We start from the raw sequence: 27941 nt of genomic DNA on the forward strand, positions 1-27941 counted from the left end.
CTTTGTGAGGCCTTAAACGAAACCTGAACATGAGGCCCTTACAGACACTCCTAATGTAAAAAGATATGCAAGCTGTGAAATGGTCATGGTATAGCAAGATGTCGTGGCGTAGTGAGAGTTTACATACAGTTTATGCATCTCCGCTCATCAGGAGTGCACACTGGATTTTACCAAAGGTCAGAGTTTATAAAAATATAAAATATCTCAATAATATTAAATGGTCACCGTCAGATACAAAAACCATTTATATGTTGTATATTATGGCAAAACATTAACCTTTCTAATATACTTCATAAGAAAATTTTATTTCCTTTTTATAGAAATCATGGCGTATAAAATCATGGCTTTGTCCAGGCTGAAGCACAGGCATGGACAAAGTCCAGTAAGTGAGGGTGTGTTAGCACTCCTCTGTGCTCTCTCCTGTCTGATAGTACTCCTCTGTGCTTTCTCCTGTCTGATAGTACTCCTCTGTGTTTGATAGGAAAGAGCATAGAGGAGTACTATCAGACAGGAGTGAGCACAAAGGAGCCTTATCTGACAGGAGAGAGCACAGTTTTGTCCTATCAGGCAGGAGAGAGCACAGAGGAGTGCTATCAGTAAGGAGAGAGCACAGAAGACTCCTATCAGACAGCAGAGTTCACAGAAGAGTCTCCTATCAGAAAGGAGAGAGCACAGAGTGTCCTATCAGACAGGACAGAGCACAGAGGAGTGCTATCAGACAGGAGAGAGCACAGAGGAGTGCTATAAGACAGGAGAGAGTACAGATGAGTCCTGTCAGACAGAAGAGAGCACAGAGGAGTCCTATCAGACAGGAGAGAGCACAGAAGAGTATTATCAGAGAGGAGAGAGCACAGAGGGGTCCTATCCAACAGGAGAGAGAACAGAGTTGTAGTATAAGACAGGCGAGAGCACAGAGGAGTGCTGTCAGACAGGAGAGAGCACAGAGGAGTCCTGTCAGACAGGAGAGAGCAGAGAGGAGTCCTATCAGACAAGAGAGAGCACAGAGGAATCCTATTGGACAAGAGAGAGCACAGAGGAGTGCTCTCAGACAGAAGAGAGCACAGAGGAGTGCTTTCAGTAAGGAGAGAGCACAGAGGACTACTATCAGACAGGAGAGTTCACAGAGGAGTCTCCTATCAGACAGGAGGGAGCACAGAGAGTCCAATCAGACAGGACAGAGCACAGAGGAGTGCTATAAGACAGGAGAGAGCACAGACGAGTGCTATAAGACAGGAGAGAGTACATATGAGTCCTGTCAGACAGAAGAGAGCACAGAGGAGTCCTATCAGACAGGAGAGAGCACAGAAGAGTATTGTCAGACAGGAGAGAGCACAGAGGAGTCCTATCGGACAGGAGAGAGAACAGAGTAGAAGTATAAGACAGGCGAGAGCACAGAGGAGTACTGTCAGACAGGAGAGAGCACAGAGGAGTCCTGTCAGACAGGAGAGAGCACAGAGGAGTCTTATTGGACAAGAGAGAGCACAGAGGAGTGCTCTCAGACAGGAGAGAGCACAGAAGAGTTCTATCAGACAGGAGAGAGCACAGAGAAGTACTATCAGACAGGAGAGAGCACAGAGGAGTACTATCAGACAGGAGAGAGCACAGAGTAGGCCTATCAGGCAGGAGAGAGCACAGAGGAGTGCTATCAGACAGAAGAGAGCACAGAGGAGTGCTATCAGACAGAAGAGAGCACAGAGGAGTGCTATCAGACAAGAGAGAGCACAGAGGACTCCTAACAGACAGGAGAGAGCACAGAGGAGTCTCCTATCAGACAGGAGAGAGCACAGAGAGTCCTATCAGACAGGAGAGAGCACAGAGAGTCCTATCAGACAGGAGAGAGCACAGAGGAGTGCTATCAGGCAGGAGAGAGCACAGAGGAGTCCTGTCAGACAGGAGAGAGCACAGAGGAGTCCTATTGGACAAGAGAGAGCACAGAGGAGTGCTCTCAGACAGGAGAGAGCACAGAAGAGTTCTATCAGACAGGAGAGAGCACAGAGAAGTACTATCAGACAGGAGAGAGCACAGAGGAGTACTATCAGACAGGAGAGAGCACAGAGTAGGCCTATCAGGCAGGAGAGAGCACAGAGGAGTGCTATCAGACAGAAGAAAGCACAGAGTAGGCCTATCAGGCAGGAGAGAGCACAGAGGAGTGCTATCAGACAGAAGAGAACACAGAGGAGTGCTATCAGACAGGAGAGAGCACAGAGAGTCCTATCAGACAGGAAAGAGCACAGAGAGTCCTATCAGACAGGAGAGAGCACAGAGGAGTGCTATCAGACAGGAGAGAGCTAAGAGGAATGCTTTAAGGCAGGAGAGAGCAAAGATGAGTCCTGTCAGACAGAACAGAGCACAGAGGAGTCCTATCAGACAGGAGAGAGCACAGAGGAGTATTATCAGACAGGATAGAGCACAGAGGAGTCCTAATCCAACAGGAGAGAGAACAGATGAGTAGTATAAGACAGGGGAGAGCACAGAGGAGTGCTGTCAGACAGGAGAGAGCACAGAGGAGACCTCTCAGACAGGAGAGAGCACTGAGGAGTGCTGCCAAACAGGAGAAAGCACAGAGGAGTCCTATCAGACAGGAGAGAGCACAGAGGAGTGCTATCAGGCAGGAGAGAGCACAGAGGAGTGCTATCAGACAGGAGAGAGCACAAAGGAGTACTATCAGACAGGAGAGAGCACAGAAGAGTTCTATCAGACAGGAAAGAGCACAGAGGAGTACTATAAGACAGGAGGGAGCACAAAGGAGTTCTATCAGACAGGAAAGAGCACAGAGGAGTGCTATCAGACAGAAGAGAGCACAGAGGAGTAATATCGGACAAGAGAGAGCTCAGAGGAATGCTTTAAGGCAGGAGAGAGCAAAGATGAGTCCTGTCAGACAGTAGAGAGCACAGAGGAGTCCTATCAGACAGGAGAGAGCACAGAGGAGTATTATCAGACAGGATAGAGCACAGAGGAGTCCTAATCCAACAGGAGAGAGAACAGATGAGTAGTATAAGACAGGCGAGAGCACAAAGGAGTGCTGTCAGACAGGAGAGAGCACAGAGGAGTCCTCTCAGACAGGAGAGAGCACAGAGGAGTCCTATCAGACAGGAAAGAGCTCAAAGGAGTCCTATCCGACACGAAAGAGCACAGAGGAGTCCTCTCAGACAGGAGAGAGCACTGAGGAGTGCTGTCAAACAGGAGAAAGCACAGAGGAGTCCTATCAGACAGGAGAGAGCACAGAGGAGTCCTATCATACAGGAGAAAGCACAGAGTAATTCTATCAGACAGGAGAAAGCACAGAGGAGTCCTATCGGACAAGAGAGAGCACAGAGGAGTGCTATCAGACAGGAGAGAGCACAGAGTATTGCTATCAGACAGGAGAGAGCACAGAGGAGTGCTATCAGACAGAGAGAGCACAGAGGACTCCTATCAGACAGGAGAGAGCACAGAGGAGTCTCCTATCAGACAGGAGAGAGCACATAGAGTCCTGTCAGACAGGAAAGAGCTCAAAGGAGTCCTATCCGACAGGAAAGAGCACAGAGGAGTCCTCTCAGACAGGAGAGAGCACTGAGGAGTGCTGTCAAACAGGAGAAAGCACAGAGGAGTCCTATCAGACAGGAGAGAGCACAGATGAGTCCTCTCAGACAGGAGAGAGCACAGAGGAGTCCTATCAGACAGGAAAGAGCACAAAGGAGTTCTATCCGACATGAAAGAGCACAGAGGAGTCCTATCAGACAGGAGAGAGCACCGAGGAGTGCTATCAGATAGGAGAGAGCACAGAGGAGTCCTATCAGACAGAAGAGAGCACAGTGGAGTCCTATCATACAGGAGACACAGAGGAGTCCGAACAGACAGGAGAGAGCACAGAGAAGTGCTATCAGGCAGGAGAGAGCACAAAGGAGTGCTATCAGACAGGAGAGAACACAGAGGAGTGCTATCAGACATGAGAGAGCACAAAGGAGTCCTATCAGACAGGAGAGATCACAGAGGAGTGTTATCAGACAGGAGGGAGCACAGAGGAGTGCTATCAGGCAGGGGAGAGCACAGAGGAGTACTATCTAACAGGTGAGAAAACAGGGGAGTCCAATCATACAGGAGAAAGCACAGAGGAGTCCGATCAGACAGGAGAGAGCACAGAGGAGTGCTATCAGGCCGGAGAGAGCACAAAGGAGTGCTATCAGACAGGAGAGAGCAGAGAGGAGTGCTATCAGACAGGAGAGAGCACAAAGGAGTACTATCAGACAGGAGGGAGCACAAAGGAGTCCCATCAGACAGAAGAGAGCACAGAATAGTCCTATCAGACAGGAGAGAGCACAGAGGAGTCCTATCGGACAAGAGAGAGCACAGAGGAGTGCTATCAGACAGGAGAGAGCACAGAGTATTGCTATCAGACAGGAGAGAGCACAGAGGAGTGCTATCAGACAGAGAGAGCACTGAGGACTCCTATCAGACAGGAGAGAGCACAGAGGAGTCTCCTATCAGACAGGAGAGAGCACATAGAGTCCTATCAGACAAGAGAGAGCACAGAGGAGTCTCCTATCAGACGGGAGAGAGCACAGAGTATTGCTATCAGACAGGAGAGAGCACAGAGGAGTGCTATCAGACAGAGAGAGCACTGAGGACTCCTATCAGACAGGAGAGAGCACAGAGGAGTCTCCTATCAGACAGGAGAGAGCACATAGAGTCCTATCAGACAAGAGAGAGCACAGAGGAGTCTCCTATCAGACGGGAGAGAGCACATAGAGTCCTATAAGACAGGAGAGGGCACAGATGAGTCCTGTCAGACAGAAGAGAGCCAGAGGAGTCCTATCAGACAGGAGAGAGCACAGAGAAGTATTATCAGACAGGAGAGAGCACAGATGAGTCCTGCCAGACGGGAAAGAGAGCACAGAGGAGTCCTATCAGACAGAAGAGAGCACAGAGGAGTCCTATCAGACAGTAGGGAGCACCGAGGAGTGCTATCAGATAGGAAAGAGCACAGAGGAGTGCTATCAGACAGGAGAGAGCACAGGGGAGTCCTATCATACAGGAGAAAGCACAGAGGAGTCCTATCAGACAGGAGAGAGCACAGAGGAGTGCTATCAGACAGGGGAGAGCACAGAGGAGTGTTATCAGACAGGAGAGAGCACAGAGGAGTGCTATCAGACAGGAGAGAGCACAGAGGAGTACTGACAGACAGGAGAGAGCACAGAGGAGTCCTATCAGACAGAAGAGAGCACAGAGGAGTCCAATCAGACAAGAGAGAGCACAGAGAAGTGCTATCAGACAGGAGAGAGCACAGATGAGTACTATCAGACAGGAGAGAGCACAGAGGAGGACTGTCAGACAGGAGAGAGCAGAGAGTACTCCTAACAGGCAAGAGAGAGCACAGAGGAGTGCTATCAGACAGGAGAGAGCACAGAGGAGTGCTATCAGACAGCAGAGAGCACAGAGGACTCCTATCAGACAGGAAAGAGCACAGAGGAGTCTCCTATCAGAAAGGAGAGAGCACAGAGAGCCCTATCAGACAGGAGAGAGCACAGAGGAGTCCTATCAGAGAGAAGAGAGCACAGAGGAGTCCTATCAGACAAGAGAGGGCACAGAGGAGTGCTATTTGAAAGGAGAGAGCACAGAGGAGTACTATCAGACAGGAGAGAGCACGGAGGAGGACTATCAGACAGAATAGAGCACAGAGTAGTCCTAACAGGCAGGAGAGAGCACAGAGGAGTGCTATCAGACAGGAGAGAGCACAGATGAGTGCTATCAAACAGCAGGGAGCACAGAGGGCTCCTATCAGACAGGAGAGAGCACAGATGAGTCTCCTATCAGACAGGAGAGAGCACAGAGAGTCCTATCAGACAGGAGAGAGCACAGAGGAGTGCTATCAGACAGGAGAGAGCACAGAGGAGTACTATGAGACAGGAGAGAGCACAGATGAGTCCTGTCAGACAGAAGAGAGCACAGAGGAGTCCTATCAGACAGGAGAGAGCACAGAGGAGTGCTATCAGACAGGAGAGAGCACAGAGGAGTCCTATCAGACAGGAGAAAGCACCGAGGAGTGCTATCAGATAGGAGAGAGCACATAGGAGTGCTGTCAGGCAGGGGAGAGCACAGAGGAGTGCTATAAGACAGGAGAAAGCACAGAGGAGTCCGATCAGACAGGAGAGAGCACAGAGGAGTGCTATCAGGCAGTAGAGAGCACAAAGGAGTGCTATCAGACAGGAGAGAGCACAGAGGAGTGCTATCAGACAAGAGAGAGCACAGAGGAGTGCTATCAGGCAGTAGAGAGCACAAAGGAGTGCTATCAGACAGGAGAGAGCACAGAGGAGTGCTATCAGACAGAAGAGAGCACAGAGCAGTCCTATCAGACAGTAGAGAGCACAGACGAGTATTATCAGACAGGAGAGAGCACAGAGGAATCCTTTCCAACAGGAGAGAGAACAGAAGAGTAGTATAAGATAGACGAGACCATAGAGGAGTTCTATCAGACAGGAGAGAGCACAAAGGAGTGCTATCAGATAGGAGAGAGCACAGAGGAGTGCTATCAGACAGGAGATAACACAGAGGAGTGCTATCAGACAGGAGAGAGCACAGAGTAGTCCTATCAGGCAGGAGAGAGCACAGAGGAGTGCTATCAGACAGGAGAAAGCACAGAGGAGTCCAATCGGACAAAATAGAGCACAGAGGAGTGCTATCAGACAGGAGACAGCACAGAGGAGTACTATCAGACAGGAGGGAGCACAGAGGAGTCCTATCAGGCAGGAGAGAGCTCAGAGGAGTGCTATCAGACAGAGAGAGCACAGAGTAGTGCTATCAGACAGGAGAGAGCACAGAGGACTCCTATCAGACAGGAGAGAGCACAGAGGAGTCTCCTATCAGACAGGAGAGAGCACAGAGAGTCCTATCAGACAGGAGAGAGCACAGAGGAGTCTCCTATCAGACAGGAGAGAGCACAGAGAGTCCCATCAGACAGGAGAGAGCACAGAGGAGTGCAATCAGACAGGAGAGAGCACAGAGGAGTGCTATCAGGCAGGAGAGAGCACAGATGAGTCCTGCCAGACAGAAGAGAGCACAGAGCAGTCCTATCATACAGGAGAGACCACAGAGGAGTCCTGTCAGACAGGAGAGAGCACAGAGGAGTCCTATCAGACAGGAGAGAGCAGAAAGGAGTCCTATCAAACAGGAGAGAGCACAGAGGAGTCCTATCAGACAGGAGAGAGCACCGAGGAGTCCTATCAGACAGGAGAGAGCACAGAGGAGTGCTGTCTGGCAGGGGAGAGCACAGATGAGTGCTATCAGACAGGAGAAAGCACAGAGGAGTCCGATCAGACAGGAGAGAGCACAGAGGAGTGCTATCAGGCAGTAGAGAGCACAAAGGAGTGCTATCAGACAGGAGAGAGCACAGAGGAGTGCTATCAGGCAGGAGAGAGCACAGATGAGTCCTGCCAGACAGAAGAGAGCACAGAGCAGTCCTATCAGACAGTAGAGAGCACAGAGGAGTATTATCAGACAGTAGAGAGCACAGAGGAGTATTATCAGACAGGAGAGAGAACAGAGGAGTAGTATAAGATAGACAAGACCATAGAGGAGTTCTATCAGACAGGAGAGAGCACATAGGAGTGCTATCAGATAGGAGAGAGCACAGAGGAGTGCTATCAGACAGGAGATAACACAGAGGAGTGCTATCAGACAGGAGAGAGCACAAAGGAGTACTATCAGACAGGAGGGAGCACAAAGGAGTCCCATCAGACAGGAGAGAGCACAGAGTAGTCCTATCAGGCAGGAGAGAGCACAGAGGAGTGCTATCAGACAGGAGAGAGCACAGAGGAGTCCAATCGGACAAAAGAGAGCACAGAGGAGTGCTATCAGACAGGAGACAGCACAGAGGAGTACTATCAGACAAGAGAGAGAACAGGTGAGTCCTATCATACAGGTGAAAGCATAGAGGAGTCCGATCAGACAGGAGAGAGCACAGAGGAGTGCTATCAGGCAGGAGAGAGCACAAAGGAGTGCTATCAGACAGGAGATAACACAGAGGAGTGCTTTCAGACAGGAGAGAGCACAAAGGAGTACTATCAGACAGGAGGGAGCACAAAGGAGTCCTATCAGACAGGAGAGAGCACAGAGTAGTCCTATCAGGCAGGAGAGAGCACAGAGGAGTGCTATCAGACAGGAGAGAGCACAGAGGAGTCCAATCGGACAAAAGAGAGCACAGAGGAGTGCTATCAGACAGGAGACAGCACAGAGGAGTACTATCAGACAGGAGGGAGCACAGAGGAGTCCTATCAGGCAGGAGAGAGCTCAGCGGAGTGCTATCAGACAGCGAGAGCACAGAGTAGTGCTATCAGACAGGAGAGAGCACAGATGACTCCTATCAGACAGGAGAGAGCACAGAGAAACCCATCAGACAGCAGAGAGCACAGAGGAGTGCAATCAGACAGGAGAGAGCACAGAGGAGTGCTCTCAGGCAGGAGAGAGCACAGATGAGTCATGCCAGACAGAAGAGAGCACAGAGCAGTCCTATCATACAGGAGAGACCACAGAGGAGTGCTTTAAGACAGGAGAGAGCACAGAGGAATCCTGTCAGACAGGAGAGAGCACAGAGTAGTCCTATCAGACAGGAGAGAGCACAAAGGAGTCCTATCAAACAGGAGAGAGCACAGAGGAGTCCTATCAGACAGGAGAGAGCACCGAGGAGTGCTATCAGATAGGAGAGAGCACAGAGGAGTGCTGTCAGGCAGGGGAGAGCACAGAGGAGTGCTATCAGACAGGAGAAAGCACAGAGGAATACGATCAGACAGGAGAGAGCACAGAGGAGTGCTATCAGGCAGTAGAGAGCACAAAGGAGTGCTATCAGGCAGTAGAGAGCACAAAGGAGTGCTATCAGACAGGAGAGAGCACAGAGGAGTACTATCAGACAGGAGAGAGCACAGAGGAGTGCTATCAGACAGGAGAGAGCACAAAGGAGTCCTATCAGACAGAAGAGAGCATAGAGGAGTGTTATCAGACAGGAGTTAGCACAGAGGAGTGCTATCAGACAGGGGAGAGCACAGAGGAGTACTATGAGACAGTGGAGATTACAGAGGAGTGCGATCAGACAGGAGAGAGCACAGAGGAGTGCTATCAGACAGGAGAGAGCACAAAGGAGTGCTATCAGACAGGAGAGAGCACAGAGGAGTCCGATCAGACAGGAGAGAGCACAAAGGAGTACTATCAAACAGGAGGGAGCGCAAAGGAGTCCTATCAGACAGGAGAGAGAACAGAGTAGTCCTATCAGGCAGGAGAAAGCACAGAGGAGTGCTATCAGACAGGAAAGAGCACAGAGGAGTCCTATCAGACAAGAGAGAGCACAGAGGAGTGCTATCAGACAGGAGAGAGCACATAGGCGTGCTATCAGACAGGAGTGAGCACAGAGGAGCACTATAAGACAGAAGGGAACACAGAGTAGTCCTATCAGGCAGGAGAGAGCACAGAGGAGTGCAATCAGACAGAGAGAGCACAGAGGAGTGCTATCAGACAGGAGAGAGCAAAGAGGACTACTATCAGACAGGAGAGAGCACAAAGGAGTCTCCTATCAGACAGGAGAGACCACAGAGAGTCCTATCAGACAGGAGGGAGCACAGAGGAGTCCTATCAGACAGGAGAGAGCACAAATGAGTCCTATCAAACAGGAGAGAGCACAGAGGAGTCCTATCAGACAGGAGAGAGAACCGAGGAGTGCTATCAGACAGGAGAGAGCACAGAGGAGTCCTATCAGACAGGAGACAGCACAGGGGAGTCCTATCATACAGGAGAAAGCACAGAGGAGTCCGATCAGACAGGAGAGAGCACAGAGGAGTGCTATCAGGCAGGAGAGAGCACAAAGGAGTGCTATCAGACAGGAGAGAGCACAGAGGAGTGATATCAGACAGGAGAGAGCACAAAGGAGTCCTATCAGACAGAAGAGAGCACAGAGGAGTGCTATCAGACAGGAGAGAGCACAAAGGAGTCCTATCAGACAGAAGATAGCACAGAGGAGTGTTATCAGACAGGAGTTAGCACAGAGGAGTGCTATCAGGCAGGGGAGAGCACAGAGGAGTACTATGAGACAGGAGAGATTACAGAGGAGTGCGATCAGACAGGAGAGAGCACAGAGGAGTGCTATCAGACAGGAGAGAGCACAGAGGAGTGTTATCAGACAGGAGTTAGCACAGAGAAGTGCTATCAGACAGGAGAGAGCACATAGGAGTACTATTAGACAGGAGAGAGCACAGAGGAGGACTATCGGACAGGAGAGAGCACAGAGGAGTACTATCAGGCAGAATTGTGAATGGCATAAATGTGAAAAAAGTACCAATTGCTAGAATTGTGTTTTTTTTTTTTTTCATATAACATTGCACATAAAATGCAATAAAAAGCAATCACAAAATACTGATCAATGGCAATATGGTACTAATAAATACTAAGATAATGGCACAGGAAATGACCCCCTATATAGCTTTGTTTTTTCCAATGATTACTTCACCAATATTTTGTTTTTGTTTTGTCATACATCTTGGGGACATTGGTAACCTTTTTGGTCACCACCTGAAGCTCTGCTGGGTCCCATACTACTCTGTAGTGTATATAGCGGTTTGTAACACTTCTTTAAACTGGATATGATAGTATCTGTCCTCTGCAGGTAGGTAATTCTCCCCTTCTTTCAGCCAAAAGCCCCCAGTATGTATTTATTTAGGTAGGTTGGTAATCTTACCTCCCTCAGTAGGTCCCCCCCCCCCAAAAAAAAATAATCTTATTTATTTTCCCTCAGCTCCCACACTGAGCCATGGTTCTGATTACCTCCACTCTGTCACTTGGAGCAGTAAAGGACTTCTCCAGCCTGACGTCAATTCATCATGTGGCCGGTAACATAAGGCTATGCTGTCAAGTACAGGGGGCCCTGCTTCTATATGTACATCATGTAGCATGTTAAGCTATTGGTGTAATTTAAGTACAGGAGCAGGCACCCCAGTTCACAGCCGGACTCTCTGCTCTTGTGTAGAAGCTGCTGCAAGGGGGCACAGTGGTCAGAGTTTAACTGGCCTACCCGAAACTTGCCTTATAGGAGATACAGTCCTTATGGTATATATCTTATGGTATATCTTAATACTTAGTGTTTAAATGTTAACTTTACAATTCTAAGCAAGTTCTTGTACTTAGCTTAACATGATTTATAAGGCCTTTGTTATTATAAGAATGCTTTTCGAACAGCAAATCGCCAAAATTGTCGAAATTAAATACATTTATATTGTTTCGCACATTATCTTCCCACACAGTAATTTGAGCCCACAAAAATAACTATTACCAGTTGGATTGTATTTTGGACTGTTTTACAGCCCCAAAAAATGGCCACATATTTCCCATTGGATTATATAGAATCTAATGGGAAAACATTTTTGTTTAATTCATGGCTGCACTCGCTATGGCCATAAGATACATTTTTCATAAATTAAACTAGGCATTTTTGTCCATTTGCGTTCCAAAATAAGGACATAATTTGGGATGTACTTAAAAAATCTGAGATTGCATTCCAGATTAATAAAGCCTGGGTCTAAAAAGGCTCAGATTACATTCCAAAAATTTCTTCAAATATTTCCCCTAAAACAGCTATAGAAATGGCCCATAAAAGTCTCAAAAGTCTGAAAAAGTTTGAAAAAAATGAATATTTATCAAGCCATAAAATACAGTTCAAAAGAAGTTATGTGCTCACAGTCTCCCCGTCTAATTTTAATCAATTAAGTAAAATGTATTTTAAGTAAATGTTTTCATTTTTTTATTTATTTCTAAGGCCAACTCATTTATTTATATGAATGAATAGATACAATGAATTTGTGTATTAGCTTACATAAACTTATGGATAAGAAACATCCCTTTGACACAAGCAATTACGAGTATCGGGAAGCCCATTACAACTGGTGAATTGAATAACCAGTCACCTGCTGTCAACTTTAACTCAAGGTTTCATGGTTGTTTGAGTGGAACATTGTTGTAAATGACCAATAAGGAGACACCACGTGCCTCGAAGTGCCCTAAGGTTGCCACAGAGGGTAGATTCATGGGCCAGCCAATATTTTACATCACCAGATTGTTTATCAAAAGTGGGCCTACATGTACAGGTTTACTGAAAATACAACATAAACTATGTAAATAGTTTAAATGTAAATTTAAAAATATCACTTGCCCTTGTGAACCTAAGATGTTGCTCATGGAGGTAAACAAGAAAACTGTATACACCTTGAGGTATCTTTAAATATCTAGTTTTAGGAATACTCTACAATGTAATAAATATGTTTCCTAATAAATAGTAAAATGATTACCTTACATCTGTTCATTATTTGTATTCTCATATGAGCAGATGTATGGTATAAATAATACACCCTGCACACCTTTTCTGACAGCTGGCAGTGCGATGCCATTTCACAGGCCTGGTATATAGAACAAAGGCCCCTAATGAGTGAATCCCAGTGTGCACATGAGACACAATGACAACAGAGTAAGTGTGTGTAGTGAGTAAAAGCATTGAAAATTAAGTCTCTTCGGAGGAGTTTAAATCCTAAAACGGATGGGAATGTGTGGGCACAAATGGATTGGGAGGGAATCCCAGGGGGTCATCTCCCAATGTAATGGGTCTGAATAGTTTTGGGTTAATCCTCCAGTGCAATGGAGCTTATCAGAGTTGATGGGAGTTTTATTACTGTTCCTTTTCTTATTTCCCAAACCAGTGGTTTAATCAATTCCTTCTGATTTTGTGAGGTTAACAGACACCCATGTTCTCTTCTGTACCCTTCCCACCCTGTTACTATCTTGGTTTTCCTTAATCACCTCTGGACACATTCTTACTCATCATGGCAGCAACTCCAGGGCAACACCCACCCCCCCTATACATTTCCCTCTAATCCCTGACACTGCTAAAGCAGCCAAATATCCCAGCCCTGCTGGTGAGGGGCTTCTGGCTAGTGGCTACAGTAGACAAAGCTGCCTCCTGGGGGGTTAATGTGGAGCGTCACGGCGAGACTGTGTGTCGCTCAGGCAAAGTAATGAATTGTCTATCACGCTTTTCAGGTGCGCCCGTCCATCCTGCATTAATCTTGGATGTCAGAACGGGATGGAAGTCACTAAGCCGGTATTTATTACACTCCTATTGTGACTAATTGAGCTAATTATCTGAGGCTCCAGCCCCAGAACAATGAAACTTTCACACGCACAATGCTGAGAATTGCAGCCCTTAACTAAGGGGGGGGGGGGTGAACGGGACTCTTGGGTCTGTCACCTCCCTGAAATTACAAGGACACTTCAACAATTTCCACATTAGGAGCAATGCTTGTACATTCACTATGACAAGTGGATTCCATTCACTGCGAGTGAAAAACTAATAAAAGTGATGCATCGATATATATCCAAAAAGCATCGCAACATCTTCAGAATGTGTATATGGCAAATACTTGTTTTAAAGAAAATACAGTGCTAAAAATGTCACCTTTTTTCATATGTAAAAAAGAAATTTCAACTTATTTTGTTTTGATCTAGTTGTGTTCTGCTGTCCACAACTACTCACTGCCACAACCTTTTCTGCCTCCGACCATCATGCATGGTGTCCTACCCACCACTGCTCTCCCTCTGCTGGAACTTCTAGTGCTGCATAGCATATGTGCAAGTTGGCTGCCATCCTCTTATAGGGCCAATGCATGCAGAAGTTATTTTATCTCATCCAATTTCCTTTTGACGAAAGTCATTTAAAGGTGTTCTCCGTTGGAATTTTTTTTTCTTTCAATTGGTGCCAGAAAGTTAAGCAGATTTGTAAATTACTTCTATTTCTATTCTGCTGCTATATACTACAGAGGAAGTTATTTTCTTTTTGAACTTCTTTTCTGTCTGACCACAGTGCTCTCTGGTGACACCTCCGTCCATGTCAGGAACTGTCCAGAGCAGGAGAAGTTTGCTATGGGGTTTTGCTCCTGCTCTGGATAGTTCCTGACATGGACAGAGGTGTCAGCAGAAAGCACTGTGGTCAGAAAAAAAAAAATAATAATTCAAAAAGAAAAGAACTGACTCTGTCGCATACAACAGCTGATAAGTACTGGAAGGATTGAGATTTTTAAATAGAAGTAATTTACAAATCTGTTTAACTTTCTGGCACCAGTTGATTTAAAAAAAAAAAAAATGTTTTCCAAAGGAGTACCCCTTCAAGGATACATTTAAGTGTTAAGGTGTTCTACTGTTCTGGCTACCCAGTTTATGACTCAACTAGTTCCCTGACCACGTCTCTCTGCCTGACGCCTGTCCTGAATTTGTGATCTTTTACCATTACAAGAATTATCTGCCTGTCTGACTACATTACTCTTCTTCTGCTTAAGTATTGAAAGAACTGTGAACTTGAGTCTATTAAGTTCAACCTATAACCCTACTGTGTTAATCCAAAGAAAGGCAAAAAACCCTTAATAGCAGATGTCAATTGCCCTATACCAGTTGAAAAACTCCTTACGGGTACGATCCCACCTGGCTTATTTTGCTGTGTATTTGCTGCATATTTGCTGCTGCATATTTTCTAACCCATTGACTTCAATGGGAAATAAAATATGCAGCAGCAAATACGCAGAAAAATACGCCAGGTGCGAATGCACCTTAAACGTGTTTGAGGTCTTCTCAACTGCTCCTATGCTGCTCTGACAATTTTCTTCTATGGTCTGCTTTCTGGCAGACCATAGAAGTAGATCGCCGATTACACTGATCAGTGCTATGCCTATTATCAGTATTAGCAATAAAAAGTGTTAAACGATGTTAAAAAAAATACATTAACATATTTGCTATAGTGCAGAAATGAACGAGTGATAGCATTCATTGCTAATGTGATCAGGTATGACTATACAATACCGTATGATTTTACCATTAATTATCATAACTTAATTCATTGTTATATCCCTGAAAATGTATTGACTCTCCCAGCTTATACAATATCTGGTTGATATAATACAATTATACAGTTTTATGTTATAACCTCACCGAGTGATACTCTCTTGAAGGCATATGCAATATTAATATGTCCTTCTGTATTATCTTTTCTTTTTATTTTGGACGTTGTGTTAAGTTGGCCAAACTTTCTTTTTGTAATCATTCTGAAAAATGTCAATAAAAATCATTTGAACCCAAAGTCAAAAATTTCTTCTGTTTGGTCACATCACATCCCCCCCCAAAAAAAAAAAAATCTAATATACATGCAAAAGTGGTACCAATAAAATTACCAGATCACAGTGCAAGAAATAGCCCTCATACAGCCCCCATATACATAAAGTAAATATAAATGCTATAGGTGATTAGAATAGCGCAATTTTAAACATACCTATTTTGTTTTAAAAAGTTTGCCTTATTTTAAGGCATAGAAATATATTTAATAGAAAAACATGTAAACAGGGGTATCAGTTTCATCATATTGACCCACCGAATAAAAAGAACATGTCATTTATACTGTAAAGTATACTGCATAAAAACAAACCCTTGCAAAATTTGCAAAATTGTGGTTTACAATTTCCCGCCACAAATAATATTTTTCTTTAGGTTGCGCCACACATTTTATGGTAAAATAAAAGATGTAATTACACACTATACAATTGGTTGCATACAAAACAAGCCCTCGTATTGGTCTGTGAGTGTAAAATAAAAGAGTTATGGCTTTTAAAAACAAAAATGCAAAAATTATAATTGGCCTGATCCTTAAGAGGTTAACACTCTGCAGGGCACCAACACTGGCTAGTTGGAGAATGTGTATAACAATTTAGCTTTCTTTTGTTTTTTTAAATTGGATACCCTAACTGCTTAAACCAATAGTGCACATAGGGCTGAACTAAAAGATGTAAAAGTGTAGTTAAATCTAGCTTGGACATTTAGAAAAACTTTTACACATACACAAGAGGCAACAAACTTTTTAGTAACATAATCTGGAAGGAGATTTTAGAAATAAAGGTCACAACCATAAGCTGATGGTATGGGGCATTCCTGACAATGATATAAAACAAAAGAAATATATAAGTAAAAATTGGCATGATTACAGGGTAAGATAATAGCATATAAAGTTCAGTAAACACAAAAAATGTAGAAGAATATTGAGCGTAGCTTAGTAGCATAGCATCAATGCCATTGTTTGAGTTGGTTACAGTACAGGATATTAAAATATGGCGGAGTAAACCTATCTTTAAAAATAGCTAGAATAGTATCTAATGAAATAATATAATGTAGAGTAATTAGATGAGTTGACATGTTTTTGCAGTAGTTATTAGAGATGAGCGAATTTCCGAAAAAATTTGGTTCGGTCCAAATTTAATTTGCGGCGAATCGCTATTAAAAATGACTATTTCTGGCCTAAAAGAGAGGCTCAATAGGGGTGTAGAACACTTTGCCTTGTCCTAACATGCATAGGGAGTGTGCTGTGTTAGTGAAATAATACTGTTATTCAGTATGACATGCAGATTACAGGCATCACTATTAGAATCACTGTCATAGAGCGTCTAAAATTGGCAGATTTTTTCTGTAATTTTTTTTTTTTTTTTGATTACCCATTCTGGTGAGCATCGAGCTGGTGGTCCTCCGCCAGGCGAAATACCACCCGTTCCAGCCCCTGCCTCTCTGCGCTCCCCCCCGACTGTGAAAGTGTGACTGTTTCATTTAATCAGTTATGGTTCATTGTTATCGCTCCAAGCTGTTTCATTGGAATCTTGCGATAATTCCACAGGTAATATGATGTCAACAACAATGGGGCCTCAGTCTTGAAAAGATTACATCGATTTTTTTCAATTTAAGATTTATATTAGATTCCCAAGTTTAATGTCCCAGCGTTTACTTTGAACTAATACTGTGTGACCACAAAACCCAATCTAACAAGGAGTCACATGGTGGCACAATGACAGAGCCTAGAGGTGGCAGCAGCATGAGGAGACCACAATCTGGCAGAATGACACAGCCTGGAATTGGCAGCAGCAAGAGGAGACCATATAGTGGCTGAATGACACAGCCTGGAGATGGCAGCAGAATGAGGAGACCATAGGGCCTCACAATCCCTAAGATTAAACAATTAATTTTCAAATTTAAATTGAAGATTTATGGTAGCTAGTGCTACCATAAAATATCTTAGGTAATGTCCCAGGCCCAGCAGCATGAGTAAACCATATAGTGACAGAATGTCACAGCCCGGAGCTGGTGGCAGCATGAGGGGACAATAGGGCTTCACAATCCCTAAGGTTAAAAGATGAATTTTCAAATTTAAATTGAAGATTTATGGTGGCTAGTGCCCAGCAGCATGAGTAAACGATATAGTGGCTGAATGACACAGCCTGGAGTTGGCAGCAGCATAAGGAGAACATATAGTGGCTGAATGACACAGCCTGGAGGTTGCGGCAGCATGAGGAGACCATATAGTAGCTGAAAGGCACAGCCTGGAGGTGGCGGCAGCATGTGGAGAACATATGGTGGCAGAATGAGACAGCCTGGAAGTGGCAGCAGCAGCATCAGGAGTCCTGAAAGTGACCCGGTGACAGAGTGGTGCAGTGGGTGGCAATACCAGTACCCGGTGACAAACTGGTAGTACCTTAAATCTGTTTGGCACTATCCATATTTGTGGAGTGTTGGTGTGGCACCATAGTCAATCTACTCTGATGCATCAGGCATTGGTGGGTGGTAATCCTGGCTGATCCATGGCTGATTCATCTTCACAAAGGTCAGTCTCTCCATATTTTTCATGGACAGACGAGTTCTACATTGGGTGACTATGGCCCCCCGGCACACTAAACACCCGCTCTGATGTCCTCCTCAGGTTCCTCAACAGTGTCTGCTTCAGGACCCTGAATGCTGGCAACACCACCTCTCATGTCACTCTCCTCATCCCTACATGCCCGCCAAGTGGAGGAAGCGGCGGATGTCTCCTCCACTTCTTGGCTGGGCAGTAGCTGCTGACTGTCCTCTATTAGATCGCCCTCAATGAATAGTGGAGCTGAACCCACAGCATAAGATACTTCTGTAGGGGAGGGAACAGCATAGGATAGATGCAATGGGAGGACAGGGACTGCTCTAAGGCCATGCCAACTGAGGGTTGTGTCTGAGGAACCCACCGACTGTATCAGATGTCACTTGTGATGAAATGGATGACCGTGTTAACCAATCGATGACAGCAGATGGGTTGCTGGTCGAGACACGACTGTAGCTGATACCGGGAGATCAGGCCTCTCGCTGCGACTCTTGCTGCCACTCACCCCTAGTCTGCTGTGACCTCTGCCTGCGCCTGATGAATTTAGGCCTCTGCCACTCCTCTGTGCATGTCCTGGCACTTCTCTGCCTGACATACTTAGTGCGTATATGAGGGGAGTACAATACGTTTCAGCACGCTTAAAACAGTATGTACGTATGTGGTATGCACTTATGAGGGCAGGAAAATGCGCTACAGTACACTTGAAAAAGTATGTGTACAACACCAGTCGGTGAGTACTTTTGGCTGTCCTTTCACAGTATCTAGGCCCTTAAGACTTTATCAGGAACAAAATGGTACAACACTTAGATGTACGTATGTGGTATGCACTTATGAGGGCAGAAAAATGCGCTACAGTATGCTTAAAAAGTTTTTGTGTACAACACAAGCTGGTGAGTACTTTTGGCTATCATTTCACAGTATCTAGGCCCTTAAGACTTTATCAGGAACAAAATGGTACAACACTTAGATGTGCGTATGTAGTATGCACTTATGAGGGCAGAAAAATGCACTACAGTATACTTAAAAAAGTTTTTGTGTACAACACCAGCCGGTGAGTACTTTTGGCTGTCCTTTCACAGTATCTAGGCCCTTGAGACTTTATCAGGAAAACAATGGTGCAACACTTAGATGTACGTATGTGGTATGCACTTATGAGGGCAGAAAAATGTGCTACAATACGCTTAAAAAAGTTTTTGTGCAAAACAGCAGCTGTGTACTACAGCCAAAATTGAGAAAATCTCACTCCCTTCCCTATCAGTGCTTCTAGGCAGGATTTGAGCTTGAGCTGAATCGCTGCTGTTCTTCTGTGCAACACACTACTCTCTGATTCTCTCTATAATAGTTTGCTGTAGACAGTGACTGGGAGGTGCATCGCTGCAGTAAGAATGCTTTTCTGTGACAAACAAACTGCTCTCTGTCCAGTTGCTGCTGGAAAAATATTTTCTGTGTAACACACAGGCCTGTCTGTCCCAATCTATCTCTCTGCAGTGCAAGGATGAAGAGACTGGCCGCAATATGGCTGCTGATTATATAGGGCTGTGACATCACAGGGGTGACTGGCTGCTGATAAGCTGCATCCTGCATGTGATTCTGGGTCATCCCGCCTACCCTTGTTCCCGCCTTCCCATGTTTCCTTGCCCCATGTCCTCACATGTGGATCCACCATTTTAGATGCCCTGGAGCCTGGACCGCACTAAATGGAGTTGAATTAAGCGATTCGCGCGATAGAATCTCGGCGATATTTGTATTTGTTGTGAATCGAATATTTTGTGAAATTCGTAACGAATTTGGATTTGTCAAATTCGATTCACTCATCTCTAGTAGTTATATAAATACATAGCAACATAGCTTGGAGTACATGTGAAGTAACAAGCAGCATTGGTGGGACTGTAGCTCACATGTGATGATTAAGATATAGTTTCTTTACATTAGAAAAAGGGAAGAATAAAAAGGGCTAAAGTTTTATCATTAACATAAACCATTATAGAAAATACGGAGAAGGAAGTACTGTATGATGAGGAGAAGCTGCACTGTTGTATCATTCCCAGTGAGCATCATAAACTCCATGTTGATTGACCATTGGCATTATACAACCACTTTTTAAATGTAATATCAAAATGGGTGGACAGCTCAACAACAAAAATTGTATGAGGTTAATTGGGTAGACCTGTACCCACAGGTGTGGTAAAACAGTGGAATATATAGAAAAAAACTGAATCCCAGTCCTCTAATACCTGAACCAAAAATGGAGGTACAATGGATATTTGATAAAAATTGGAAATTTAATAATTCATTAAAAATAGGTCACATATAGGCAATCACAGAGCCCTTGTGATGTACAAATACCCAATATTACAATAATAAAGAAGAAGAAATCTTGCAAAGTAAAAACACTCAAATAAAAAGTCCCAAAAAATAAAGTCTTAAGATTATGCAGATCTCAAATATGTGGTGTAATAAATACAGTCGTAATAAAAAATGCTGAAAAATGTAAATGGATTGCTGTGAAGACAATTAGATAACCAGTTCTTGGTGAGGTATAACCTGGGGCGATCAATCACTGAGTAATAATAATCACATATAGTGTGGTTAATCCACTGCTCACCAATTTAATGTGCAGATCTTGGTTAATTGCACGTTATATCGCTTGTAGCATGCAGGTCCCAGTCGTCACCTCCGCTCTTTGTTGTTGGGTTCACTGCAGTGGCTCCACACAAAGAATACGAAAGACCCCAATCGAGCCTCAGTGTGGACCACATCTGGTCTCCCTGATCTAGCGCTCGGCAAGAGCATGAACTGTGAGTCTTGGCAGAGTTGGCTTCTGACGTCACGGGTCAGTTTATTGATCCCCAGCTGGTATAGTGAAGCGATGGTATAGTAGAGCGCTGATATAGTGAATCGCTGTGTGGTAGAACGCTGATGGAAGCGTTATAGTGAGGTGAGAGTATTGGAATAACAAAGTTGCGGAGATTTCAGAACGTTGATATTGCAGATCACTGATGTCTCCAAATGCATGCAATGTGGCGTACAATGTGAATCAACTGCAGTAGATCCTGGCTCCAGTAAAGATGGCAATCCTATGTAGTAAAATGGATAACAGTCCAGAACATGGTTATAGGACAAAAAGCAAGTCCTTTGCAGCTTTAGGTGAATAGTGCTCAATATAGAAAAAATAAAAACATGCAGATAAAATGTCAAACGTGTTTCGGGGTATGGACAGGTGTGTTCTAACCCCTTCCTCAGTGGCTGACAATGCCATGTGTCAGGAAGGGGTTAAATTTGATTCCTATTGAAAGATAACACTTTTTGTTCTAACAAATGTAATATGTTATCATAGGACAAGTATTTCAAACTCAAAGGCTAATATGAGCCCCAAAAAAACAAGGTTTAAGTTTGTGTGGGCCGCATCAAAAAAAAAAAAACATTCCCCCCTGCACAACATCTCATGCCCCCCTGCACAACATCTCATGCCCCCCTGCACAAGACCCCATGCCCACCCTACACAAGACCCCATGCCCCCCTGCACATTTGTGTATAAAATGTTAGATTTCTTGCCAGTATGGTGTATGAAATAACCTTAATTTTATAAACCAAACAGACCCGAAAGCTGCATAATTTTGACTATTTCTGGACCCACAATGTAACTTCAAAAAAGTCAGTGTACTATATATCTTTCCATTTATACACTATATAGATAATAAAATATTAAATAGGCCTATTACAGATATCAGGGTTATTTGCTTGGTCTTGGTATCAGTTCTTTAAAAAGAATTACATTTCTTAGTGATTAAAAACTTTGGACCACTGACATATAATGTATGTAATGCAATGTAATGTAGTTTAATAAGAACATTTGCTTAAAATACACCTGACCCCAACATGTCTGTATTCATTCATATGAAGGAAATCCAGGGTTCCAGTGTCTTGTTATTCAATTCAGTTGATATTCAATTGATATATAATTTTCTCATTTACATCTATGGGTATAAATATAAGTTGTCTACATTGCTGAAACTTTTATTGATAAAATATAATATGATTTATTTATTTTTTAAATAAACCGATTGCATTTTAGGAACCTCCAGTCGATCATCTTACGTTTCACTTAAGAACTCCCTAGTAAAATTGCATTTGTGAGTGATTTATAGTAGCATGGTAAATCGGTCTTTATTGCCACCCACTCTGGTGAGATCAGAATTGTACCTCTCATGGTGGTAAAGGTTACTATTTTAAAGAACAGATGAGCAGACGTTTTATGTGACAATCGTCATATATTCCTCTAAAGAGGCTTTTCACAAATCCGGTATATCTGACAGTAGTGTAGTGCTCACAATTTCTAATACAGGTGCTACCAAAATATCCCTAATGTCCTAAGGTGTATATATGCAGAACACCCTTAAACGTAACGCCAGACTAAGTTATTCTGCTAAGTCTTTGGAAGTATTCTAGAATGTTCCTGTATGACAGAGGTTTGTATACAAGATGCTGGCCATAACAGAACATAGCTCTCTGAATGCTGTGGTTCTTGCCTTCCCACGTGCAGCAGCTGTACAGCATGTGTGAGGTGCAGGAGGGAGAGTGATAACTCAATGAGGTTACAGGCCACACGGGGTTAACCTTTGGCTCTGACTCACTCCGGGGTGGACACTCCTGCGGTTGGTGGTTTGGCTTCTGGATGACCCCCTGATTGTCTCACCACAGAAATGACACCTCATCCCACGGCGGGAACTAGCCAGAGAGGAGCCAGGATGACAGAGGGACTGAATACCCACAGAAAGAGTAAGGGAGAAAAATATTACGGCTGACAGCTGGATACTACTCTGAGGAACGCGAACAACCAATCCTGCCTATGGTGTCTCTTTTCTCAATGGACATATACTCACAGACCAGAAGACCATTCCTTTCCCTTGACTAGTCATTCACGATTCACAATACAAATGGTGACAAATAAAAATGCTGTGTTGAAATAACAAACTCAACTATATCCTTCAATTAGAAATACACATAAGATCACAAACTCCAATAATTCTGAAATGGCTTCATACCAATCTCTATTCCGCATTGACTCTCTTCTCCTTTTCTTTTCTCTTCTAAGCTTGTATATATATATCTACATGATACTGTTCATATCAAAAGGTGTGGATAAGGCTGTTTTCACACTGTCTTATGAAGTGTTCAGTTGGCTCTGTTTAACATAATTATCAGTCATAATTATATGTCCGATGTACATATTAGTCATTCCCCTGGCATATATATTTAACAGTTAGGGCTGATACAATGTGATATTAGCCTTTTTACTTACATATACATATTAAGGGTTGGATTATAAGAAGGGGAAAATATTTAAACCCTCACCCATCCAAAGGCATTCACCACTACACTCACAGGCCAGGTGCAGAGCACCTGCTTACTTGAGAGGAGCAGGGATTCCTGTCAAAATGACAGGAATCTTTGTTTCTCTACTCATGTTTCTCTACTCATGATGTAAAATAAATGTAGCTCAATGCTACCCCACCCTCATATATCTGCTGCACCTTTTCATGATTTTACCCTTCAATGCCTCACACCAAAAACATTTTGAAACAGTGGCTAGGCATACTACTTTTTCTCACAATTTCACCCCTTTTTTGTTCTCTAGTTTACCCTTGCCCAATTTGTAATTACTCCAATTTCCACTTGGAATATGCATTTTAGGCCAAGTTGCTTGTGTTTTCTGGGTTTAATCAAACATATAGGCCAATATTTATCAAACTTTGTGAGAGAATAACTGGTGATTTTTTCACAACAACCAATCGAAGCTCAGCTAACGAGCTCTGGTAAAGTGAAAGCTGAGCTGTGATTGGTCACTGTGGGAAAATCACTCCACTTTTTCTCTCACATAGTTTGATAAATCTGGGCCATAGTATTTGTAGCTGGATGTAACATAACTACAAAATCACTTTAAAATTACTTGAATACATCCCTAGGTCACCCTAGCAGTGTTAAACAGGACTTTAGAGCTTTTAGGCAGTGTTATACAAGTGTTTTGAGGCTTACTGCATTGGTGGTTCACAGAGAACCTGTTCGCCATGAATAAAACTTTTTCGTAAAGAATGGCAAGTCCGTCACGCTGAACTTTTGAAAAGTTCACTCAACTCTAAGGCTAGGCTCACACTGTGGAATTTCTGGGCAGAATTTCTGCCAGAGATCGAACCGGCAGCGCTAGGACCGGGCAGACTGCATTGCTGTCCCCATAGACTGCAATGCATTTCTGGATGGATCTTTTGGGACATCTTCTCAGAAATGCATTACCATCTATGGGGATGGCAATGTAGTCCGCTCGGTCCTAGTGCCGTCGTCTCGATCTCTGGCAGAAATTCTGCTCAGAAATTCCACAGTGTGAACCCAGCCTAATTTTTACTGCCAATTTAAGGTTCAGTAACAATGTGCATTTTTAATTGTTTTGGAAAAGGGTATTCTTACCCTTCATACCATTATTCCATACACCAAATAGGGTTACTTTAATTGCACTAGTTAAAGGGTTTATCCAGGGAACTGAAATTTTTTTCCCCTTGCTGCTCACTTGTGCTGCCTGAGATAGTGGGGCATGTAACATGTTTTCAAAGCTTCTTGTGGTGCAATGGCAGCAAAATGTTGCAGAAACATCATGTGTACATTGGCTACCACATGTGGGTATGGTTTAGCCCGCATGTACCTGTCAAAACATAGTACCTGTCGCACCGTCTCAACATGCCCCTTTCAAGCCGTGAAGCTGGGTGCAGTGAATCTGGAAATGATCCACCAGAGAATGAGGAAAGGTAATAACTTTTCAACTCCCAGGATAATGCCTTTAACCCCTTAAGGACTCAGGGTTTTTCAGTTTTTGCACTTTCGTTTTTTCCTCCTTACCTTTTAAAAATCATAACCCTTTAAATTTTTCACTTAAAAATCCATATTATGGCTTATTTTTTGCGTCATGAATTCTACTTTGCAGTGACATTAGTCATTTTACCCAAAAATTCACGGTGAAATGGAAAAAAAAATCATTGTGCGACAAAATCGAAGAAAAAACACCATTTTGTAAATTTTGGGGACTTCCGTTTCTACGCAGTGCATATTTAGGTAAAAATTACACCTTATCATTATTCTGTAGGTCCATACGGTTAAAATGATACCCTACTTATATAGGTTTGATTTTGTCGTACTTCTGGAAAAAATCATAACTACATGCAGGAAAATTTATACGTTTAAAAATGTCATCTTCTGACCCCTATAACTTTTTTATTTTTCCACGTACAGGGCGGTATGAGGAGTAATTTTTATTCATTTTGTAACGGTATAAAAAGTGACCAAAATACTCTTTTGTGGACTTTGGAATTTTTTTTACGTGTACACCATTGAGTGTGCGGTTTATTTAACAATATATTTTTATAGTTCGGACATTTACGCACGTGGCAATACCACATATGTTTATTTTTATTTTTATTTACACTGTTTTATTTTTTTATGGGAAAGGGGGGGTGATTCAAACTTTTATTAGGGAAGGGGTTAAATGACCTTTATTAACACTTTTTTTTACATTTTTTTTGCAGTGTTATAGGTCCCATAGGGACCTATAACACTGCACACACTGATCTTTTACACAGATCACTGGCGTGTATTAACACGCCTGTGATGAGTGTTATCGGCGCTTGACTGCTCCTGCCTGGATATCAGGCACGGAGCAGTCATTCGTCGATCGGACACCGAGGAGGCAGGTAAGGGCCCTCCCGGTGTCCTGTAAGCTGTTCGGGACGCCGCGATTTCACCGCGGCGGTCCTGAACAGCCCGACTGACTAGCCGAGATACTTTCACTTTCACTTTAGAAGCGGTGGTCAGCCTTGACCGCCGCTTCTAAAGGGTTAATACTGCACATTGCCGCGATCGGCGATGTGTGGTATTAGTCTCGGGTCCTGGCCGTTGATGAGCGGCGGGACCGACGCGACCCCGCTTCATATCGCGGGAGCTGGCGCAGGACGTAAATATACGTCCTGCGTCGTTACGGGGTTAAATTAAACTTCACTATTGTAAGGACTCAGGAAAGAAAGCCAGAAGTAAGTTACTTTATTGGGCCCTAACCTTACAGAGGCCTACCTTGGACAGTTTGACGCAAGCTTGCTGAAATAAAGCATGCTTGTGAAAAGCTTATTCGAACCAAAGAGCACTTGTGAGACCTCAATTGGAGTACTGTGCGCTGTACTGGAGACAATGGGGGAGATTTATCAAAACCTGTCCAAAGGAAAAGTTGTTGAGTTGCCCATAGCAACCAATCAGATTGCTTCTTTCATTTTGCAGAGGCCTTGTTAAAAATGAAAGAAGTGAGCTGATTGGTTGCTATGGACAACTGGGCAACTTTTCCTCTGGACAAGTTTTGATAAATCTCCCCCTATTACTTTACTGAGAGAATAGTGGATGCATGGAGTAGTCTTCCTGCAGAAGTGGAGGATGCAAATACAGTGAAGGAGTTTAAAGGGGTACTCCAGTGGAATTTTATTTTTTTATTTTTAAATGAACTGGTGCCAGAAAGTTAAACAGATTTGTAAATGACTTCTATTAAAAAATCTTTATCCTTCCAGTACTTATTAGCAGCTGTATGCTACAGAGGAAATGCTTTGCTTTTTGAATTTCTTTTTTGTCTTGTCCACAGTGCTCTCTGCTGACACTTCTGTCCGTGTCAGGAACTGTCCAGAGTAGCATAGGTTTGCTATGAGGATTTTCTCCTGCTCTGGACAGCTCCTGATTCGGGCATCAGGTGTCAGCAGAGAGCACTGTGGACAAGACAAAAAAGAAATTCAAAAAGCAAAGAATTTCCTCTGTAGCATACAGCTGCTAAGAAGTACTGGAAGGATAAAGATTTTTTAATAGAAGTAATTTACAAATTTGTTTAACTTTCTGGCACCAGTTGATTTAAAAAAATAAATAAAACGTTTTCCACCAGAGTACCCTTTAAGCATGAATGGGGATAGGCATAAGGCTACCCTTCATATAAAATAGGGCAAGGGACTATTCATAATATTGGACAGACTAGAGGGACCGAATGGTCCTTATCTGCTGACACATATGTTTCTAAAATCCCTGTACACTTTTATTTATCAGGAACTGTGTATGTTGACTTTATGGCTGGTGTATCTATAGCCCATAGCTACAAGCTGCTGGTATGGGGCATTAGAAAATGTCTCAAACTAAATATAAATATATCATTATTTTTAAGGTACATGTTAAAGCTAGTAAAAGACAATTTTTTTTAATTTTTTTTTAAGAATTCAAGCTAAATTGATAAATTGTCTCACAGAAGAAATTACACAAAAAAAGAATAATCCCTGCATTTGGTTGTTCTTACAAACATCACATCCCTAAGGTCCTATTTGTGACATACCTTTTACAACTGCCAAGTGGAGTGCGGTGGGCCTGAGGGAGAAAGGCAGTTTTGTGGCCTGGCCTGATGTATAGGCCTACAGATGCTTTATTTTCCTGAGGAAACACACTGGTGGGGGTGCCTTAGTAACCAGGAGGAATGAGGAAATCTAAAAATATTTCACTTTATAAAGCACAAAAAGACAATGTTATCGCTCTATTTCTACATTGCAGGGGATTTTCTTCAGAAAATTATTTACAAGTTAACTAATGGTGTTAGATTCTCATTGAAATCATGTGTTTTCATGTACGTCAGTGGTCTCAAATTGTGGCCCTCCAGTTGTTGCAAAACTTCAACTCCCAGCATGCCCGCACAGCCAACGGCTGTGCGGGCATGCTGGGAGTTGAAGTTTTGCAACATCTGGAGAGCCTCAGTTTGAGACCCCTGATGTATATATATATATATATATATATATATATATATATATATATATAAAAAAAAATTTCATATATAGATGTATATATATATATATATATATATGTATATATATACTTTTTTTCGTTTTTAAGTGATATACAGCAAATATCTCCTCTATGAACTACTTCAGTACCATAAAACAACATGCACAACAGCGTGATAAGGGATAATTACAAATTTTATTAAACACATAAAAAAACACAAACATGTGATAAAAATACACAAAAAGCTATAAAAGCACAAACTGGAAACAACTGGCAGAGAGCCGGAGAAATGGAGACTCATACCCACATATATTGTAACAGGTTGAAGGTGAACATATTGCTAAACAATACATAAGTATGTTGCCGCAAGTGCGGTCCTAAGAAAAAAAAACCC

General features: G+C 43.4%; 1 long non-coding RNA gene across 1 annotated transcript in view; it reads right to left on the bottom strand.

The window, feature by feature from the left end:
• LOC130358678 (uncharacterized) overlaps window positions 1-25943 on the bottom strand; it is a 42890-nt gene extending 16947 nt beyond the window's left edge. Inside the window, exons 1-2 of the long non-coding RNA XR_008889615.1 lie at window positions 25826-25943; window positions 22759-22898 (exon numbers count right to left, since the gene is read on the bottom strand). This is a non-coding gene — a long non-coding RNA (uncharacterized LOC130358678). The remainder of the gene's footprint in view (window positions 1-22758; window positions 22899-25825) is intronic.
• Between the last annotated feature and the right edge of the window lie 1998 nt (window positions 25944-27941).

This window comes from Hyla sarda, chromosome 2 (assembly GCF_029499605.1).
Source record: "Hyla sarda isolate aHylSar1 chromosome 2, aHylSar1.hap1, whole genome shotgun sequence".
NCBI classification, from domain to species: Eukaryota; Metazoa; Chordata; class Amphibia; order Anura; family Hylidae; genus Hyla; species Hyla sarda.